This window comes from Nothoprocta perdicaria, unplaced genomic scaffold (assembly GCF_003342845.1).
Source record: "Nothoprocta perdicaria isolate Ctin4 unplaced genomic scaffold, notPer1 scaffold_88, whole genome shotgun sequence".
In the NCBI taxonomy this organism is placed as follows: Eukaryota; Metazoa; Chordata; class Aves; order Tinamiformes; family Tinamidae; genus Nothoprocta; species Nothoprocta perdicaria.
In genome coordinates this window covers 2,691,941-2,712,440 of record NW_020456176.1, presented here as the reverse complement: position 1 = coordinate 2,712,440, position 20,500 = coordinate 2,691,941, and positions in this window count along the sequence as shown.

Here is a 20,500-nt window from a genome sequence, read left to right as displayed (position 1 = left end):
GTCTTCAAAACCCGCCTGGATGCCACCCTGTGCCACATGCTGTAGGTGTGCCTGCTTGAGCAGGAAGGTTGGACTAGATGATCTCTAGAGGTCCCTTCCAACCTTAAATATTCTGTGAATCTGTGAATCTATGAGCTGGGAAAGGAACGTATCCATCACAACAGGGCAACATCCAAGTGGGTTTTAAAGATCTCCAAAGAAGGAGACTCCACAACCTTTCTGGGCAGCCTGTTCCAGTGCTCTGTCACCCTCACTGTCAAGAAATTTTTCCTGAAGTTCCTGCAGAACTTTTAGAGCCTCTGTTTGTGGCCATTTCCTTTAGTTCTATCAGTGGCCACTGCTGAAAATGGCGGGCCCTATCCTCCTCACTGCCTCCCTTGAGGTATTTATACACGCTGATCAGGTCCCCCCTCAGCCTCCTCTTCTCCAGGCTGAACAGGCCCAGCTCTCTCATTGGGCAGATGTTCCAGGCCTCTGATCATCTTCATAGCCCTGCGCTGGACTCTCTCCAGCAGCTCCACATCCCTCTTGTACTGGGGAGCCCAGAACTGGACACAGGACTCCAGATGTGGCCTTACCAGGGCTGTGTATAGGGGGACGATCACCTCCCTCGACCTGCTGGAGATGCTCCTCTTAATGCACCCCAGGATCCCATTGGCCTTCTTGGCCACCAGGGCACACTGCTGCCTCATAGTCAACTTGCCATCCACGATGACACCCAGGTCCCTCTCTGCAGGGCTGCTCTCCAGCAGGTCAGTCCCCAGCCTGTACTGGTGTCCGGGGCTATTCCTCCCCAGTGCTGCACAGAAGTTTGTGAGCTGAGAAAGACTAAACAACACAGTTGCTGGTTATGAAATAATTCAGTCATTTTAACAAAGGCAAAAAAGAACGAGCTTAGGAATTTTTACTTCATAGAATTTCATTATATACCATCAGCTCCCAAAAATGGGAAAATGTGAAGAATAAAAATGAATTTTTATTTTTGTTATGAGCTTCAGCCATTTGTCTCCCACTAGAAAAAAAATAGAAAACAATGCATGGAACATAAACTTGAAAAAGAAGCAATTTTGTCCAATGGACAACCAGTACTAAAATTCATGAAAGTCAAAGTCTGATGCAGACTGTTGCTAGCAAGGTCTGATTCTGCAGTACCTTGCAGCTAGCACAATCTTTCACACCTTCGCAGAATGACTCCATACAGCTCTGACAGCAATTAGACCCTTGTTACATAAGCATGAGTAATTTTAAAAGATGCAGGGAGTTTGTTAATTAGCCCCAACATGTGTCCTTGGGCAAGTCATTAAGCTCTCTTATTGCATCCTCTTCTTTACAACTCGTAAAAGTACTGAGAAGACTAATAAGCTGGACTAATAAGTTACAGCTGCAGCACACCACTGAGTCATCACAAAGCCTGAGCACTGAAATGACGCCACTCTAATCAGTTTGGTTAGCTCAGTTTGGTTACCTGCCAGAAGGGAAGGCAGATCCTGGAGCACTGCTAAGCAGACAGTTCCTAGGTCATTTGAAGAGTTATTCTCACAACTGCTTCTAATTTTTTAGGGTACCTGTGAGTAGGCAAGACAGAAACTGAGCTTGTTTCATCAGATGTCAGAGCTATGAGGATCTCTTTGCCGGAGGGGCAAGACTAGTTACTGTTAATTCCTGCAGAATAGGCTCTTTTCTAAGTCTAGACACAGACTCTGCATCTTAGACTACAGCCTACCATAAAAAAGGGAATAGTCATCAGAAGAGTAGTGAGAAGAAATGGCTAGTTTATATTCTGTCTGCGATTTAGCATATGACCACAAATCATATCATTCCAGGGGACCCAATTCAAAGCAAAATGTGTTTGAGCTTCTGCACTTTAGAACTTCATTCATGGCCAGGGAAAATACAGAACAACAAATTTCCACAGTGTTTAGCTGCTTTGCTTGTGCTTCCATGATACAGAGGCCAAACATACAGTAATGTTAACTGAATCAAATCCAAGGCTTCTCTAAGTATATCCACTGAAAATGAAGCTGACCTTGGGGAGAAAGAAGAAATGGCAGGGCAATGAAAACATCATATGCCTTAAGGAAAAGGACAGGAGAAGTAGAAGGGACTTATGTCTGCTCTCAAAATAACAACTAGGGCTATTATTTAACAAAAAGAAAAGACCTTTTTGCTTGCATAGTAACTATTTGGCACCAGAAAAGACAGATAAGGTAGCTGAATAAGTACACTGACGGAAAGCAGAACAAGTATTGAGGAATGTGCTGGTAGGACAGGAAGCAAGAGCAAGAGATTCGCTTGCTCCTCCTCAATTGTAAAGGATGAATAAGCACAAGCAACCAAAAAAAGAGTAGTGACTGTCAGAGAAAAGCCAAACTTCTGGACTTGTGGCAATAAGGACCATATGACAATGATACTAATTACTTTAGCTTCTGAAGTTATAGTCATTGATCTACAAATGATATCTATATAAAAAACATTAAATGATATTGAGGAACTATGAACAAATGTCCCTTAGACCTACTCGTTCCTTCCCAAACTTAAAAACAAACTACATGGCAATGTGTAAAGCATTTTCTGACATTTGTCTAAGGAGTGGATGGACCGCATTCCTCACCCAAAGCACCACCTCTCAAGAGTTACCTCTCCCTTTAGTTCATTTTCTTCTCTTTTAATGAAGTGTTACCACCGCTTAGTGAAGATGGCTGTTTTCTTTGCTTCCTTTCTGTCACCTATTTCCTTTTGCTCTTTGCTACCTCCTATTTTAGGGAGTTTCACATTGCTTTCTGCTCACATCTTCTGTCCCTTCTAGTTTGCTCATATTTAAAAGAAAAGAAAAGAGGAAAAAATGTTTATTGTCTCTTTTCCTAGTACTGATTTGACTGGCGAAGGGGCAGGAATGTGTGCCATGAGCTACTTGACTGTTCATACATACCTATGCCAATGGTACCTATGGCACCATGTAAGAACAGCACACCTTTGTCAAATCTACCACGATAGAGGGGCTCCAACTGAAAGAAAGATAGTGGTTGTAATCTTCTGCAAAACTCTGAATACCGGGGCAAATGCAAACACACTTCATTTACACAAGTTTTCCTTTAGCAATTAAGTTTTCCCTATGCATTTTCTCTTAATTATATTATTTTTAAGCACATCGAGTAGTAACTCTACATGACATTTTTATCACCTGCTTAACATTTCAAATGAAACATTTTATTGCATTTGATGTTATTTAAACACTTACCATGTTCTCTTCAGTCTTGCAATTTTCAATGTGTTCTGGCTATATTAAGCAAATATTTAAGAAACAGTTTTGAGTATGTACTGTTTTTTTCCATTTTAAGTGTTTAATCTGTAATAAACATGCAGTACACTGGAAATCCATTTCATATATATAGCCATTTATGCATTAAGTGTTAAGAATATGTTTTTGCATTGCCATAGTTTAGTCTGTCAGATTTTCCACTACAAACTTTTAATTTCAGGGGTTTATAACTTCTCCATAAAATGTGCCCTTCAGGAGGAAATTTGACATTTAATTCCTTGTTTAAAAAGAAGTGATTTTTTCCTTTTAAAATAAATTTATAAATTATTGTTTAGGGAATATTTTGAGCATTCAAAAGTTATGTGGGGGAAAAAAAAACAGTTAATAGCCTGGATTACCCTTCTTACACTACCATTAAGGCTTCATGTCAAAGCAAGAAAACTGACATAGACATTAACGTCAGCTTTTTTTAAAGCCTTACAGAAAATAAAAACTTTCAGATATCAGCCATTCCTGATTAAAGTTTGAAATGTTTTGTTTTGTTTTTTTTAACTCCAGCACAAAGCAAATGGAATAATTCTGACTGAGACCTCAAGTTATGATAATATCTATACTGCCAGTCCAGTTCACTATTTTCAGCAGCAAAACATAGGGATAACTGGCCCAGATTATTGAAAGCTTTAGGATGGTATATTACTACTTGATTTAAATTCTATTTGATGTTCTTCATAATATGCTAAAAATCATGACAAAAATAGACAACATATTTTCTTCCTCTCTAAAAATTTTGTACCAAAAGCATACTGCGTACTTTATTTTCTGTTTCCAAACAAGATGGGAAAATGCAGCATAATACAAATCATACCGGATAAAGTTGGCAGTTGAAATGAACATTTGACTCAATCCATTTTCTGAAAATCATAGGACTAAATATTTAAACAAATATTTATGAATAACTATACATTTTCATAAAACAAGTCTCATTTGTGAATGTGTCAAATACTAGAAGTCTAAAGTTACTACTACTTTCAGACCTATATAGGGCTATTTTCATAAAATTAAATAGCCATATTTTCAAATTCTCACATATTGACTGCTAGTAGTTTTCCTCCACTGTAGTTCTTACTACGTTAATCTATTTCTGTATTGACAAATGTTATAACTTTTATTGCAACTCACCCAACAAGTGTTTTCGCAAAGTTCTTTTTCCCTGAATGAAGCAAGTCTCTATGTTTTCTTTCTTGCAAATATAATATTATGCCTCACATGTTGATTAAAAAATGTGACTCAAAAGTTCCATGTGTTTAAAGCCTTAAAAGCCTTATACTTACCATGACATTTCAGATATGACTGTGGGTTTTTTTAGGTTAGCTATACTGTATTATATATTCCTAGGATTTCTGGCTGTCCACTGTCTACTACACATTTCAACAACACAGTCTTTAATCTGTCTACCACAAATTTTGCTAAACACTTTTAAACTAATTAATGAAATCAAATAGCTTTCACTTGATTCAGGTCTTTTCTGCAGGTATTTTCCAGATGAACTTCAAAATTGCTCCTGATGTATATGGTTGCTCCAGTTCACACTGATTGTTAAGTGGAAATGATGCTTTCTGTTAGTCTCATGCTTTCTCCTCTGACACCAGGCATAGCTATTAAAAAGATCATGTTCTCGCACTAAACTTTCTAATCCTTTTAATTTCTGTGTGCCATCCTTTCTATAGTGCACTTGTTATGGATGACTGGTATACAAAATAATTTTCCTTTAAGAATATATTTTCTTCCCTATCCATTAACTTTATCATGCCCTCTGAATTTTGATGCTCCATTCATTTTGACTTTATTTTCATGTTACAGATAAATAGTAGATATCCATGCAGAAACAGAAGATTTGTGTTTTACTCAGCTAGTAAACTAGCTGACTACTCAGTAAACTAGCTGACTAAATGCCAACTAATCCATCTTTTGTGATTTCATTAAGATCATGTATTTCTTTAGTTTCTCCCTCTATGACCTGTCTCCTGATTCCTGCAGTTTGCCTTCATTCAATTTTGTTTTTAGATCAATCTCCCTTTAGCCTCAAACACCAGACAATTCTTCAGCACTAATAAAAACACAGTTTTTAAAACACACAGTGAAAAAAAAAAGAGAAACCATCTAGGAAGCCAAGGAAGCCAATGTCCCCAATTTAATTTTATACTACTGCAGAGAATCCTCAACTGGGATGTAGCACTCATAAGCAAACCTGATGTATGTATCAGAATAGCTCCAGCATCTAAATCAAAAAGCGTTAATTTGGAGATTTTATGTCAGTGATACACTTTATAATGAAGACTATTTTATTCTGCAAGCAAATATATCAAATATGTGTATATAAATATATGTGTGTATATAAACATATACATGCATAAACATATATATGCATGTATACATAGGAGCATGCATGTGCATGAGCACATACACACACACGCACACATATATATATCTTCATTTAAAGTGTAACTTCTGAGACCAGTACACTCACAATTCCAACTAGCCATGCTGTCAATAAACAGCATCTTATTTTAGAATCTTGAATATGCTTTAGGATTGGAATTAGTGGAAATAATAACATACACTAGAGATGTACTGAAGCACCATTTCTGGGCAGAAATACCCCAACAGTAATGGTAGCCAATCCTTGCCCTCAGTTTACTCAAAGCAAGATACTCAAAGTTTCCTATTTTGAGGAATAACACCTAATTCAGACAGCCAAAACACCTACATATGACACTATCCACCCTAGAAGAATAATTTACATAAAGTTATATAACCAAGTTCCCTGTGTTGTGAAGAGTGAACAGGCACTTATATGAAATGTGGCTTCAAATCCTCTCTCCAAATGCTTGTGCTATACTGTAACTATACTGCTATTAAGAGGAATATAGGAAAAATGGGCAACAACAGTAACTTCTTCATCTACAGTCCTTCATCTACATAACAGGTAGATATCGATAAAAATATCATCATTTAGGTACTTTGGGGAGTTAGGTAATTTTTTAGCCTTGGATTTCAGGCTAAAAATGCTTTCTCTTGTTACCCCAGTACTGGTAGATACACTGCAGTTGTATCTGTTGATACAACTTTCATTCACCTGTTAGCCAGGCTCTGGCACGTTGTAAAATCAGGGTGCTCAGTGGGTGCAAGAGGAAGCTCCAACCAACACCTCTTTCCCTAGAGAAGCAAGAGAGAGAAGAGAAAGCTTAGCTTGCAGCATATATTTGACTTCTTCCTTCCTCGATGCTTACATAAGCCTTGAAACCAAGGGTGTGACATCCATTGAGAATCTGGCTTTTTCATTTTAAAATACTGCATCCTGAGTCAACACCGTGTGAAAGGAGAAAATAAATATATAGACAGAAAATAAACAAAAGTCAACAACAGTGCAACTACAATGGTTTCCACCAGAAAAAAAATCATCCCTGTAGCATTTAATCTTACATAACCAGAATGGGAAAATTTATTATTAAATCACTTGCTATATTATACAAGATGCATGAACTACTTGAAAACATTGTTGTGCTGTCATAGTGCTGTGATGATACTTTTATGCCTTCAAAGGATTCATTCACCATAATCTAAATGTCTAGACATTAAGGTTAATCTACCACTAATTCTTTTCAAACGACATATGTAGCTCTGAATATTAGAAGACAATTCAGTCTCATTGCTCACACAAAAATAACCATCTTCTTCTTGTGTCTTTCTTCCCAGCACAGCCAGCTATTACAAATCTGAAGAATATAAATAAGGAAAGACTAAATGAAATGGAGGGAAAGGTAGAACTCTATGAAATACAGCCATTTTTCAATTTACTAGGAAAAGAGTGAATCCAATTTCTGTTTCCTAGGCAAAGCGTTAAAAGAACTTGTAGATATATAGTAGGATATGAACTGTAATAAATCAGGCTCTTAGCTACCCTATTTGTGTTCTCTAATTTTCCAGTTAGTGAATAAATGATTCATTTTCCCCTTTAGAAAGCTACAAATTACAGAATTTACAGCTATTGCAAGCAATAGCATAAAAAAATAGCAGACCCATTCCACCTTCTAAAATAAAAGTTTTATCAAAATCTCAGAATTATCTTCAGAACAAATCCTGAGGGGCTTTTGGATTCTTCTGTAGTTTCTAGTCATGTAAATTCTCAACGTCTCAAGTAGAAGTTTGCCTGTATGAGGACTGGAGGAAAAGTGAGGGAGGACCTCTCCATTTGATTAGAAAGAGAGAGGCTTAAGAAATGTTGGTCATGCACATTTTTCTCCAAAAATGTAATGCGCAATGCATTTATTTATATTAGTAACCAAGAAACAATATTTATTTTGGAAGACACAGAGTTTCATTACTGTGGGCAAAAGTGCAGTATTCACCCACAGTCCTGGGCTGGGCGCAGCATGAAGGTAGCTTGAGGGCGTTCTGAACCAGAGCTTCCCCACCAAGCTAGCTAGTATGCTACAGAGTGGAGGGGATGGAGCAGCAGTTCTCCATAGCTGTAATGCCCCTCTCAGGCACCTTTGCCACATGATTATAAATCTGAGTGCTCTTTAAAGCAGCTTGAACTGGGAGGGGACCCTTACCTCTCCCTCTACACTTCATAGCAATTGACCAATTTCTCACCCTACACCTTTCTAAGCAGTAAAAGTTATGCTTTCTGAAACTGAGTTTTGTATTAGTACAATACTGCCAGCCCCAAGCATTAGAATATTATGAGTCAGACTCCAAAGCCAATGAGATTGGCTTGCACTTCAGCTTAAGAAAAAGGGCTTTTTGTTATGTTATTGACCGTCTGAAGTACCGTCATATTTATAAGCTTCCCTCTAGAAGCATGAAAGCAGACACTCAACTAATAAATAATGCATTTTTTGTATTTTTTTTCTTTATGTAATGTCATTCTAATATGAAACTTAATTTTATAAGCTGAGTCAATAAGATCGTAAGATATCACAAGACCAGCCATAAAATTACCAAATCTCTCAATGTTATCAGTTCTTAGTGTTGCTGATAGTCTGGACATTCTAACACACATTAACTGATATTACCTGATATACCTGATACATGTTGAGGTCATATGAACTATAAAGATAGGGTACTATGCTTCTGTTTCTCAGTGACATGTAAAGAGTTAATAGTATCCCAGAAGAGACAGTCTGTCACACATTTTAGTCTTTGAAATGATTCAAAACCACATATCAAGCCAATATTCTTGCATATTACTGAGTGGTTTCAACTACAAGTCTTATGCCAGATATGCCCATGTGATTTGGATTCTAGATTGAGTAAAAATGTCTCATTCAGATCCAAACAAAATCTCAGGAAAACTTTTCCTTCAGATTTGTGATCTTGTGATTTGTGCAAGAATGCTGGGGTTTAGGGTCATAAACTTAAAAGGTAGTTTTACAGATTTCTCTCCTACCATCAAAATCCTAAACTGAATATCTTAACTAGATTTAGCTGCAAGTCTGTAATATATAATTTTTATATTACACACATAAATTATTACTCTTCTACTGAAGCAATCACTATAGAGAAATGTTTTGTGATCCAAGTCAGACCTTGAGAGTCAGAATAACTGGCTTCACTTCCTTACTATGTCTGAGATGTCTTACTTTTTTCAGTCTCAGAGCATTCTTGTTAGGGCGAAGGAGGCTGTCCAGCTGTGAGCAAACAACCCATGAGGATCTCTGAACGTATGTTCAAAGCTCAATAAGTGCTTGGGAATCCAAGCTGCACTGAGATTTTTCTGTCCCTGTTGATAGGAGAAACATGGACGGTTGGATAATGAGTGACAAGATTTGAACCAGCTTTACTGTTGTATGTGCATCCTAACACCAAACTCACACTGTGCTGGTTTGCAAAACTGAACTCTATTATACACTGTTTTTAAACAAACACTAGGGTATTTTTTGTGAAATTAGTAAATTATCATATGAAGTAAACATCTGTAACATTTTTCATGGGACAGGCATGGACTAACTCATAGAGGTATGAGACAACCCATAGAGCTGTGGAAACATCTCTGGCGATGGCTGGAACTACTGCACACTTACAGTGCAAGTTGTTCTGTCAAATTGTTATTAGACATATTCCTGCTACTTTGAAAAAATACTTTCTACTGTCTGGATAATGTAAATTTACTTAGGACTATAAATTCAATTTACCCATCCTCTACCCAGCTTATAAAGACTATATTTGACAGTTAATCAGTCATTAAACAAGAGAGGCATCACATTTCATTGGATTGGACAATGTTCTTCAGTACTTTATTCTTATTCTTTGTTTTTCTAAGGCCTATTTTCTGTGCTCTTGTTTGCCTCAGATCAGCCAGCAGCTCTCCGTCATCTGCGCTCCTCCTGTGCACTCCTTCCCCTTGACTCCCACCGTAGGACCTCTTTCTCCCATTTGTAACTTTAAAGTCCTGTGCACTCAAAAGCTAGATTTGGTGTGCCTCCAGGGTTTCTTTAAAGAAACTAAACCCACTAAATATCATCCTATGCAACTGCACCATACACCACATTGTCCAGGAATAGAGATGAACATCACTTCCCAAATCTCCGTCACTTGAACACACAGTATGGAATTAGCAGCCAAAAGAAATTTTCCGCGTACTTAGGGAAATCCAGCTCAAGAGGGGAAACATACTCAGGCCATCGATTTCATGAATCAAAATGAAGCTTCAGGTCCTTCATAGATTCTACAAGGAAATGTGCCCTAATTTGTATTGATTTTGGTCATTTTTGCTCTCCATTTTGAGATGTCCCAACACACTCCTGTTTTTTTTCCATCACGGCTCACTGGTTTTACTTCCTACTTTCAGCCTTTCTCCAGATTTACAGAATTAGTCTTTAATGTGCTTTATCTGTGATTTTTTGTGACTATTAAATAAAAGCAGACAATGGTTGAGGGCCTAAATTGATTTTGATAGCCGGAGCAGAAGTTTGTCCCCTCCCTTTCTCCCTGTCTCCTTTATGTCATTGAACTTGCCTTTCTTCATCATCTCACTCTTCCTGGTCTCTGTTTTAGTAATTTCTCCAACTCAAACCTTGTCTTCTGGCTGCTACCATACTCTTTGACTTCTAAGCACATGTCCTGGCCTACCCATCTCCATCTTTTCCTTTTGTCAGTCTCTCTTCATAGTTTCAGACTTTCTTCATCCCATTCTTCCCTCCTGATCCTTTCTAATTTGTTCTCTTCTTACCACACATAGCCAGATGCAGTCTGTCTTCCCTCTGCCTGCAATCCAGACACGTTCTTCATTCTGAATTCTAGGCAGTAAGTAACTGAAACAAAAAGAGACTCTCACAGAATGCAGTTCCTAAATATGTAGCTCATGACAATTACTACCATGCGCTCACAGCAGCAGCTGCCCCTCCTCTGCCTGCATTTACGGCTTGCAAGAGGAAGACTTTGCTCTCTACTTCTCCCAGGAAGAAGACAGCACCATCAAATGCCTGGTAGACCATGCTCATTCAGTGCATCAAGGGAAGACTATATCCCCAGACTTCTCTGTCATGCACAGCATGGCAGTCTGCTTAAAACCCAATGTGATTATTTTACTTTTTATTTTAAAAAGGATTTTGATATTTTGATATGAATATAAGTTTCCTAAGGCCTTTCCAGTCAAGTAATTAGTAGGAGAACTCTCTCCACTTAAAGTCTTCATAGTGGGCTCTTATTCCTTGCTATGAAAAATTGCTTTTGGATCAGAATCTAGACAATCTCTTTTGATTATTTATCTAAAACTAAAAGCAGGAAATGATTCATTTGATTTCTGCCAATACTGGAGTGTTGCCACTTTTAGCTCAGGAAGAGTAGGCTTCCTTTGGCAGCCTTTACTTGCGTGATGATGAATGAAGTTCTATGTTTAGTGCTAGCTAAAATTTTATAGAGTCTAAAAAAGCAATCTAAACATGTTATAGGGAGTAGAGAAGTTTTTTTAGATAACTATACCATAAGTTTTCATGCTGTGTCACAGCAATCCCTTCAATATATAGTGAAGTGACCCTGTCCAAAAAAAAGATCTTAAATATTTGAAATGCACTATTTGTCATAATAAGCACCTAACTCCCCTACAGCGAAAATACACTCACAGTTACATTACATAGAAGAAAACATAAATGCACCTCCTTGTCTTAATGAGGTAGCACCTAAATTACATGCAGCCATTTGTCATTGAAAAGCAATGACCACTATAGTACAGACAGTTAAATAGCACAATAAACTATAACCACTATAACCCTAGCCAGTAACTACTACGAACCTATGAAGAGAAAAATTTTAGAAGTTTAGACAACATACATGTTTGCCTGTGCTAGGATTTGTAGTAATTCAATCATGGTATCACAATTGTGGAGAGGAAACAGTGTAGAAAATATGCATTCATATGCAATGAAAATATTCAGAAATAGGTATTCATTTTACATAAATTTGTCTCACTGGTGACTGTTACCAAACTTATTTTCAAGGTCTGAAAGTAAACAGGAGAATCTGACTAATTTGGGACTTAGAAACATTTCATACTCAACTTTAGTTTACTCAATTCTGTTCTCACCCTCGTTTGCCTATTAACAACCTTTGGGATTTACTGGAGTATTTCTCCTGAGTGTTTCCCATGATACTGCCCCTACAGTCTTGAAACGGCTCTTTCTCGTGAGCAAGTTCTCACATTTAGTCTTTTCATTCAGGCTCCTTCCCTGCCGCTAGAACAGTTCCCACACCTGTCCCACGTGCTCTCAGCAGCATTGCACTTATGAAGGCCATAGCCACACTGGATGTTCATCACACTTGAGAAGAAGTTTTAGTTAGGAAGATAGTCCAGGCCTCATTTTTGAATAGTGTTTTTTACAGTCCAAGTTTTGTAAGGAAATGTAAAAAATAATGTTGGTTTAACACCCAGTCACAATTAACTGCTTTGTTTGGAGGGCAATTTGCATTACTAGTTACCTTCTTCCATTTCTGATAGTCAAATAGCTTGACTAAAGAATATAAAGGTCTAGAATTTAAGTCAATGCTTTTCTTTCATGAAATTACCCCAAATACTTTTGGCTAATTTAAGACTTTCTTTCCTTAAGTCTCCCAATTTTGCCTTTTTGTTTACTACATGTCAAGAATTAGTTCACACTTTTTTCAATACATAAAACCTTCCAAAATTAAGGATTCAGAGAGACAAAGATTATACAATGGATGTGCTATTCATTCTGTAACTAAATCTCATGCAGAAATGGAAATGGAAAGATGGAAATGGAAAGGTGCAGTATATACAAAGGAAGCATGATAACAGCCATATACTGGCATTCATACCCTACTTCCTTTAAAATTGACTGTAGAACTCCTTGGCCTATGTTCTGGGTAGTGTACAAGGTGTGAATGAATGGTCCTGTCTGATAAGGTAAGTTGGATAAGTTTGATGCTGTTTCATAAATTCAGAGACTGAGAATCTCAAAGATGCTGAGATTTAACTTTATATTCAAAAAGTGCATCATGTAGAATTCTATGTTCTTACAATTCATATAACATTATATATTTTTATTCCTGAATGGTAAGAAGAACTAGGGTGATATGGAAAGTAATGAATAAGAAAATTAGATCCTTCAAAGGTGTATTTTAAACTCTACAGTATATATAAATAAAATATTGACAGGCTAAAAAGTGAGAATAACAATGACAAATTTGAAGGATTAGGCTTTAAATGTGGGGACAGCTAGCCTGACAAGACACCTTAGCATTTAACTCTTACTATGTCTTAGCTGGTTCAATTAATTTTTTTTCAGATTTAGAGATTAATGTAGAATCTATCCAAATAAATATGAGCTTTGCATGTGTCATAAAGCAAGCTATAAAAGGGTAAAAACTTTATTTTAAATAAATGTGCTGGCATTCACCTTTGTGATCCTCAGTCTCTCAGCTAACTAACCTCAATGGAGAAGGTAGCCATTCCTATACATACATAAGACATTTATTAGTGCATCAGATCCAAAAGACTTTCTCCTATTTTCTACCACATGTTCTTTCAGATTCCATCGACACTACCAGAATCTACATGGAATTCTACTCCATTCTGTTGCTGCAAGTCAGCACCACTGCTCACCTCTGCACCAAAACTGCAGACGGACTTATGGCCATTCCCTACTGATGGAAAAATATAAACAAAATAAATGCAAGGAAATCAGTTGTTCCCCTAAGACTCTGCTTTTCTCTCACTTCCTATCCCCTTTCTACTTTGTGGCTGCCAGTCACTTTGAGTTTTCTCCTTCCTACCGTGAACTGCCTGAAAAGAAAATATAAATGGCTTATCCATATCCATTTCTTTCTTATACACAAGATCCTCAAATGGCGCCTTCCTCAGGCTATTACTATGCCTTCTCTTAAGGGAAAACATTCTTCCTATCAGTGATTCCAGCACAAAGCACCCTGAGAACATTCTCCATTTTAAGAGCCAATACTCAGATATAGTCTTATTTACTGGTTACCTCAGATTTGCTCCACCTCAGGTTATGGAACTGAAGAGTGATCACCATGATTGCACATCTTTCATCTTCTCTTCCAGGAATTCCCTAAGTGCAACAACACAACTTGCTTTCTCCAAATTTCAGTGGTAACACAAGCCATTCCTTCACCCACTTGTCCATCCTCTCTGTTCATCTATGGCAGACACATTTGTTTCTGAAGAAGACAAACTGCAAGAAAGGAGACATATTCTCCCCTGTTTTTCTCTCATATCACTCTCTGAGGACATTACAAGAGAGTATATATATCAAAATTGCCAGTGCAAGTCTGGAGAAAAAGACAAAAGGCATTGCTTTGTCCTCAAAAGAACAACACCAACTAACACTTACTGATATAACAAAAAATAACACTCTATCCCAGAAACGTAAGTATGAGGCTAAGCATAACAACTAACTGTAGTTTTCCACAAAATACAAAGCAATACAGAAATGAAAAAAAATGGTATCATTTGAACAATCTCAGTTTGTCCTATCTCAGTTGTCAATCATATCTCACAGTTTATTGACAGTAAAGCATAGAGTAAATTATTTGGAAGGATCAGAACAAATATTGAAATGTGCACAAAGAAATTCTTTAGATATTACATTAAAGTAAACAAAATTATTTAATATTTTAGATGAACAGATTATTAGTTTTTGATGGATGTACACTAGGATGAATGACTAAACACACTGGTAGAGCATAAGGAAACAGATTCTTGATGGAGAGTATTGCTCAGTAGGTTCAACAGTTAAAAATAAAACCAGGGAAATCAAATCACTTCTAGGTCCTTCAGGAATATTTTCTTTGAGTACAAAATATTTTCCTGAAGAAAGCCTTAAACAGGGACTAGAGAAACATTGGAAGTTCAAAATGTATATCAGAAACCTCATTCAGCTGTATAGCTTCCTTCAATAATGAGCAGCTTTAGACAAATCCTTACAATAGAGAATTTTTATACTGATGACCTCATCTGAGATTACATATTGTCTCAGTTCCTGTGAGTGCTGGCTATGGCCTTGGTATCTCTCATCTCTACTTGGAGATACATTTCTGTTGTGTATCACTAACATGACACATGTGATTGCACCTGCAGGGATCTGCTTCTTACTTTCACAATTACTGTCAAACCACTAAACCACAGAACTCAGCTAAAAAGAAACTCTTCTCCTTGCTGGTGGTTCCAGCACATAGAAACCATTGTTCATGCTTTCATGCATGTACACAAGAAGGAGTATTGCACTAATTCTGTGGTGCGATATACTCTCTATTGATTCATGTAAATAAGCCTTTTATACCCAGAAAAATATCACAGAATCACAAAATGTTTAAGGTTGGAAGGGACCTCTAGAGATCATCTAGTTCAACCCCCCTGCTCCAGCAGGGACACCCAGAGCACGCGGAACAGGGCAGCATCCAGGCGGGTCTGGAAGATCTCCAGAGAAGGAGACTCCACAACCTCCCTGGGCAGCCTGTGCCAGGGCTCTGTTACCCTCACAGTGAAAAAGTTCCTCCTCACATGGAGATGGAACTGCCTGTGTTTCAACTTGTACCCATTTCCCCTTGTCCTGTCACTGGCCACCACTGAGAAGAGCTTGACCCCTTCCTCCATACATTCTCCCTTCATGTACTTACACATGTTAATCAGATCCCCTCTCAGCCTTCTCCAAGCTAAACAGGTCCAACTCACTCAGTAAAGTATCACCTTAGCTATAAGAGCGAACTGTGGGTACAGTATACCCAGTACACCATCCCTGCATTGAAATCACTAGTTATTCCCATAGAAGAAAATTTAGGCCTACAATTTAACCAATTTCAGGTACACTTTTCATGTGCACATGTTCACAAGTATCACAATTTAATTAGGAGTTAGGCAGGTATTCAAGGTAGACCGCTGAAATCTGATCTGCTTATTTTCCGTATTAACTTGTTAATGTCTTGCTAACTTGCAAATGCAGATTTCCATCAGTTAGATGAAAGCATAGCATTCAGGGAAAAAGAAACAGATGGCAGCATTGTGCAACCTGTACAAAATATTTTGGGAAGACACTGGCCATGACATCATGTTCTTCTGCAATCAGCAGACATTTCAGTAGCGCAAAAAATAGTTGCTTTGAGGTCAGAGGGAATCCAACTATTGGTATCATTAGATATTGATTAAATACGTGTCCCTTTAAAAGCAAGCAAGTTCTTCAAGGAACAAAACCTTCACTGAATTAACTCTTTTTAACTTACACGGTAGTGTACTTATGCTGCACATTAACTGACTAACATTAACTAAATAGTATCTTTATTTGATTCTATATGAATTATTTGAATTTTGCCTTCTTCATGAATGGACTAAAGTGTTTTTCTTCTTTTTTTTTTATGAATGGGATTTTTACCAATTTATTTTTACAGTCTTTCACTAGAAAAAATATTGCAGATTACTGGCACTGCAGTAGATTTTGTCATGATTCAATATCCCATTGTGCCAGAGTTTATTCCATCACAGAAGAAAAAGATCATCTCTACTGCAGAATAAATTTATTTTCCTTAAAAAAGAAAAATGGAAAATTACATCTCCATCCACACTCATATACAGACATGAAGAAAACTTCATTCCTGGGATGAAATATTCAATAGCAATCATTGAGCCATCATTTTTAATGAACAACAAATGGTTTCATACTGAAAAATGATGCTTGCAAGGCTAGCCTTTTGCTTATTAAGATTTAGAGGAGTTTGCTTTCTTAGTCTGCATTAAAAATAGGACAATTCCATTTCTCTGAAGGAGGAATTTCTTCTTTCTTCCAGGATAGTATTATACTGCCTGTTAAGCGATAAATTCCTTTCAAGGCATCTTTTACTGCCTATCACAAATGGTTAAAAAGAGGCACTTCTTAAACCCCCACATCGACTGCGTTCGAATCTACAGATGTCTTTCTATAGATAAGTCTATAGATGAGATGAGCAGGCATTTCTGCATGACAGGCCAGCATAAAGACTACTTCAGGCTTTTAAACCAGGCCTAAATAATAGATTTTGTCCTGCCTTTGTGCACAGGTGTGGGCTTCCTATGTTAGGACAGAAGAGATAAAAATGGATATAGACTCTATAATCAAGCTCCAGCTTGATCTTTTAATGTTATAATTTCTGATGAGTGGGAACATATGGAACTATTTTACAGGCCCTTCTGGGCTAGACATCTGCTTGCTGATTGTGATTACAGTAGACTGGATGTTCACTTCAAGCACTACATAACTAAAAATCCAGGAATAAAGTATGGTTTTCCAGTCAATATTGACTGTTACTATACCTCAGTCTGCAGAACAGCAGCCCACAACACTCCTCTTCCAATCTCAGCAAAGCTCACAAGCTCTTTCCAACTGTGAAACTGCTTAGAATGCATGTTAAATTAGACTTCTTTTGGACTGCAAAGGTTCAGAGACAGAATTATATCATAAAGGCAATTCATTATTATAGAATTTACTGTTTCAAGTGTTTTCTGACACTTCCTTATTGCCAGAGTACCAGACCTATTTAAAAGCCTACATATTTGCACAAAGCCAGCAGCACTAAGCAGAAATGCCTCAGACTTTTGTAGGCAAAGCTTATCCTATGAAAAACTTCTGTTCAATGGCAGACTTTCACATAAACACTTTAAGTTCAAGACCGGCCTTCTCCTCCCAGTGCTGCTGGCACATAATTTTTCTTCCTTTACCTACTTCATCAGGGGTAATCGATGTTAAAGTTTGACAGCTCTAGGATCCTCATGTGAAGCTGTATTATATATTTTCTAGTAGCAACACCTAGGTTTGTGGGTTGGCTCCTAAAGTGGTGATAGTTGTTTGTTTCTATTGATGGGTGTCTCTGAGACTGCCCTGCAGTTTGATTATCCAAGATTTATTCTCGAGTTATTTGTTGTTGTTCATTAATTTTCTTTCTAACAAAAACAAGAATACTTAAAATACATGTCAAAATATTCCTTCTTAACTGGAAATTTTTCAAAGATTAGCCTGGTAGCTTAGAAGCATTTGCTGATTCTTTGATTTAGGCTCATAATGACCCTCAATTATTCTTAGAAATATTAAGGGTTGTGTTAGAAGGCTGACATATTCCAAAGTCCATATAACTATGACAGAGGAATAAACAAATGCTATAAAGTAAATATGCAAATAAAGTAAAATGCTAGAATTATTCCCTACTATTTTTCTTGCTGAAAAGATCACCTCTTTTTTTTTTATTTTTGTCTTTATGACAAGATGTTTGTAGTGTTAGTATTTTTTCTAAAACACCAAAGTTTCACTGCTATTTAGATCAGATTTCCCCTGACATGTAAATACATATCTGCATGACTATCCCCAGCTATGGAACTTCGATTCTTGAATCACGACTGCCACCCAGCCTATAAGAACACTCTTCAAATGCAAAAGCTTGACAAAAGTTAAGCTATGTGATGTCCTTGTAAGATTAGTTCTTACACAAACAAAAAGTGATTTGTAAGACTATTGGAAAGGCTGGAAAAGAGAGCACTCTGCAGTTAGAAAATGCAGAATTAAATTCTCAGGTTTTTCATTGGCTTTCTACTTAGATTGCATATGCCTTTTTCAGAGAGCTCAAGCTCTCTAAATATATGTTTGGATAGCATTCATTCAATGAACAGCTATTCAAAACTGTATTTAATCTTCGCTTTTTTGGCAACCCACTTTTCAATCCTATCTTTGAGCACAGATTATTAGTTCCCTTGATGGATTATCTAAGCTGATTTTGGTTATGCTTTACACAATTTTACCGACCAAAATTCATCTTCATAATGTCTTCAATATTCAGGAGTAGCTCAGAACAATCTGACATATCTACCACAAGTAGTACTTGAATTCTAGCTAAACTCACTGGATGACAGGAGAGGTACTATAGGTACTAGTTTTCCATATCTGGTCACAGGAACCGTAAGAATGTTTAACCTATGTAGTAAATATATCCTATAGCATGTCCTGCATCTGATCTTCTGCTTGATCATTTCAGAGCCCTTGGAGCAGTAACCCCTTTTGGCTCCTACACTTGGGTCTTCTTCCCATGAAGCCAAGGTACTTGGGCATAGGACAAAATACATCTGGGTCTGGTCCTATGAAATGGAAGCACTCTAGGTATCACAAAATCAATATCATAGTATCACAAATATCACAGTATTAGATGGTCAGGGCTAGAAATCACAAGAGGATTATGAACAGGCTTTGTAAAAGTGGAATCTGCAGAGATTTTAGTTCCTAAAGTTAAATAATTTCACTAATGAAATACAAGCTTGAAAACATATTAATGCATCATTATTGCTTGAACTTGTGGAGACAATACAGCCAATAGCTTTAAAATTAAAGGTTAAACACTCTGCTAAAGTAAGATATTGTAAAAAGAAGTGCTGGCTGTGAAGAGAAAGCGCTACCATCAAAAAGTTTCAAACAGAAGGGCTGCCTCCTCCAGTTTAACCAAATATTCAAAGGTGTAAAAAAAATACATTTATTAAAAGAGATAAAAGCAGAACATTGAACTTCAGCTTGAATTTCAGAGGCAAATTCTATGAGCCAAAGTCTTCAATGTTCATAAGATCTGCAAGCCGCGACACACCAATCTCACTCCATTAAATACTGGATTCGAGAGCCATAACTGTCACCAAATCTGGCGATATCAAATTTTTCTGCAGCACAGAAATATAGTGGTTGGAGGTGGACAGCTGAGCATTCTGTGTGATTAACACACCTCAAAAGTTTTCATTTGTTTTATTTTAAAGAAAAGCATAAACTCTTTGTTGAGAAAAAAATGGAATTTTCTCCTTCTGTCTAGATCCAACTGGAATCCTCAACACCATTTCAGTATTTTCAATTTTTTGGTGAAAGTACCAAACTATATATACCATACTATGCATATACCATACTATATCCCTATTTTATATATATACACCTATATAATACATAGTATATGCTCTACACTATACACACACATATATATGGCATATATACATATGTGTACATATATGCCATATATACATCACACAAAAACAGTTCCTACAGAATTTTCTTTGATCTGCGTAAAGATAAGGCTACGCAGCAGAAAGGAAAGTCACCCAATACAGCATGACTGATGTGCTTCTAATCTACTCTTATGAGTGATCAAGCTCATAAGATCTCATAAGAGTGAGCTGAAAGATAATATATTAACAGAAGGCAAGATCAAATATTTTAGCGACTTTTGTTTACTTATGTTTAATGCTCAGGTTAATGCTGAGTGGAAGATAACACTATAAATATAAATATATGTATATAATACAGATCTGCTTTTTGTTTGAGACAAACCTGGGCTGTAAGCTTTTATCTTAATTAAGATATTGCAAGTAGGACTAGAATCAACATCACAAAGAAGTGAACTATTGAAAGTATTTGTCTCTGTGAGCCAAAAAAAAAAGGAAGGAATATAGGAGAAGGTGCTATCTTTTATTACGTCAATGTTTCCTCTTTCTATGTGCCACAGTTCTGTAACATCCTCTGTTACTACCATAGCTACAACAGTGCTTATACTACAGAGAAAAAAAATGTGCTTATTGCATTAGTATCTAAAATATATGATTATAGGATGCATGCAGAGGGAGAGGGGCAGATCCACTACACATACCACTAAAATTAAATACTTCATTTAAAGCAAAATTCCACTGTTTCTGCACGCAAAATGCCACTAGTATGTGTGCAA